Source organism: Zea mays, chromosome 5, assembly GCF_902167145.1.
Source record: "Zea mays cultivar B73 chromosome 5, Zm-B73-REFERENCE-NAM-5.0, whole genome shotgun sequence".
NCBI lineage: Eukaryota > Viridiplantae > Streptophyta > Magnoliopsida > Poales > Poaceae > Zea > Zea mays.
Genome location: NC_050100.1, coordinates 68529770 through 68532334, shown reverse-complemented (window position 1 = coordinate 68532334; position 2565 = coordinate 68529770). Strand labels below are relative to the sequence as shown.

Sequence of the window (2565 nt, the reverse complement as noted above, 5' to 3'; positions counted from 1 at the left end):
TTTTGGTTTAATTGTTATAAATTTTATGGTTATTTAAATTTATATTTTAAAATTAGAAAGGAATTAGAAAAAAATAAAAAAACTAACCTAACCTAACCTAGCCGGCCCACTAGGGCCCATGAAACTGGCCATGCCCCCAACCCTAGCCGCCAGTACCCTGCTCCCTCTCCCAAGCCGCCGCCACTCCTTCTCCATCCCCTTTCTCTCTATTCTCTCTCTACCGCCCACCTCTCTCCACCTCCTCTCTCCAAGCCGCGCCACCAGGAGTTTAGCAGCCGCCAGAAGCTGCCATCTAGAAGGGAGCGTTCACCGCCCGACTCTCCGTCTCCCGTCCCCTCGCCCCCGTGCTCCGTCAGCGGCCCCTCTCCGGTGAGCTCTCAGCCGCCCCCTGAACTTGGCCGCTTTCATTTGAGCTAGATAGCATCCAAGACAAATCACCGTCGTTAAATCCTCTCGCCGCGGTCTCGAAACTGCTCACCAACGCGCGAGAAAATTACCTCGTGCGCGCGCGTGCACTGTGCAGTGGGCAGAGCTACGGCCTGCAAGGCGAGCGAGCGAAGCGCAGCGGCCCGGAGCAGCCAGTCAGTGGGGTTCCTGCTACTGCTACAACAAGACCAGGCGCCAACCCCTCTGAACTCTCCGGGCTCTGGTTGGTGGCGGTAGTATAACTGAAAAGATGATTTTGATTACATGTTGGGCTACCTTGGATACTCTGTTTTCAATTATGCATTTGCTTCTCCTTGGCGAGTCTCTAAAAATGTATAACTGAATACTGAAAACTAGTTGCAGAATTGAGGGTCGATCCCAATGCTGATCTGTTGAACTTGAGAAGTGTGAATGTGAACCAAATACTACTGTATTTATAACTAGTGTTTGAGTGCATGATGCTATCTTTTGATCTAGTGAGTGAAACCTCGTTATTTAGTAACAGTAAATATTAAACAAGCTATTCACTTAGATGACAAAGAAACAATGCCATAAGCCATGTTGTGATGATTAAGGGGCATCTGCACATGTGTCATTCTCAGAACTTTCCCTTCATCTTCTATTTTCAGTCCTTGCAGCACCTGCATACTTATGTTTATGTGCAGACTTGTATGTGCATCCTGGTGTTGCTTGTGTTTTGCAATTTGGACTTTGTATGGTTACCTCTTGTTCCCAAGTCCCAACCAAACGTTTCAATTTATTAATAGTCACCCTGAGTCCTAAGCCTCCTTAGGTCTTACTTCTAAGCAAAATGACCTAATCTAAATAGCAAAGCCTATTTTGACTTGTAAAGGAGAGGGATGGCAATATTGATCAACTTAATAAAGGAATAAAATGGATTATGTATTATTTTACAACAGATCCATGATATGAGTACTTCCAGTCTGTGTTGTACACAGTAAATTCTATAATTCTGCTGTCCTGCAAAGGCAAAGTCACCTTTGAGACCAGACTGCCCTACATATTACGATTTTTTGCTTCTTAATTAATGATTTTGTTCCAAAAGCTATTACTAATACGAATTTTCATATTTTATTTACATCTATCACTTTACATTGCATTTTGTATGCAGTGAAGCTAATATGCTATATTGATCTTAATGATTCAATGGTTAACTGATCCTCAACAGAAATTGGCAGAGTCATGGAGTTTACCTTACCTGGATGCTTTCGGTGCTGCCAAGAACATGCATGTTTATGAGGTATTGATGTTATTGTACTTAATGATTACTGGCTTGGTTTTGGATCCAAAGTGTCGTTGACACTTGACAGTTTCTTAATGATTACTGGTTTGGTGTTGGATGCAACGTGCTATTTTCCATTTCAGTGACCTATTTTCCATTTTTGCCTTTTCACATCATTGATAATGGCTAAGATGCTTTAATGTTATGTTCCAGGTCTCATTTATAGATTCTTGGGTATTATCATTGAGTCCTATGAGACGAGCATTTCTCAAGGTGATGAGGAAATCTAACAATCATTAATTAAGGTAGTTTTTTCATAAATACTCTCTTTGGTCATTTCATAAATACTAAAAGTAGTTTTTTCTTGTCAATATAAGGTAGGTGTACTCTTGAACTGCAGATACATATATCTGGTTGATGGCCTGGGAAGAATAAGATGGCAAGGCTCTGGATCTGCAACACAAGAAGAACTGTCATCACTAATAGCGTGTACCTCTATTTTCTTAGATGAAAATGAGATGGGGTGGCTGATCTTTGCTATTTTGTAACTTCTGGTACAAGATATTTTTGTGAATGATCATCTCTGGAGCTTTTGTGAATGATCTAGCTAGCTATCTGTAAATGGTCTAATTGTGAATGATATTATAGTTGTGATGCTTTTGTGAATATATAATTGTGGTGCTTTTGTGTTTATGTGATGGATCTATGACTGTGGTATACTGATTAACTGTGTATGTCTTTATGATTTGTGTATAAAAATATGTGATTTGTGGTGCTTAATTAAATGTATATTATTATTAATAACAACTGTAAAAAGGACGACTTTCTGTTGGTTGCTAAATGTATAGTATGTCGACTTACGGTTGGTTGCTAAATCTATAGTACAGCAACCCACG

General features: G+C 40.4%; 1 long non-coding RNA gene across 1 annotated transcript; it reads left to right on the top strand.

The window, feature by feature from the left end:
- The first annotated feature begins 277 nt into the window (after window positions 1-277).
- Window positions 278-2360, top strand: LOC103628260 (uncharacterized). The gene is made up of 4 exons (XR_002261957.3): window positions 278-369; window positions 1616-1687; window positions 1883-1974; window positions 2047-2360. It is a non-coding gene; the product is annotated as an uncharacterized lncRNA (long non-coding RNA).
- The last annotated feature ends 205 nt before the right edge of the window (window positions 2361-2565 follow it).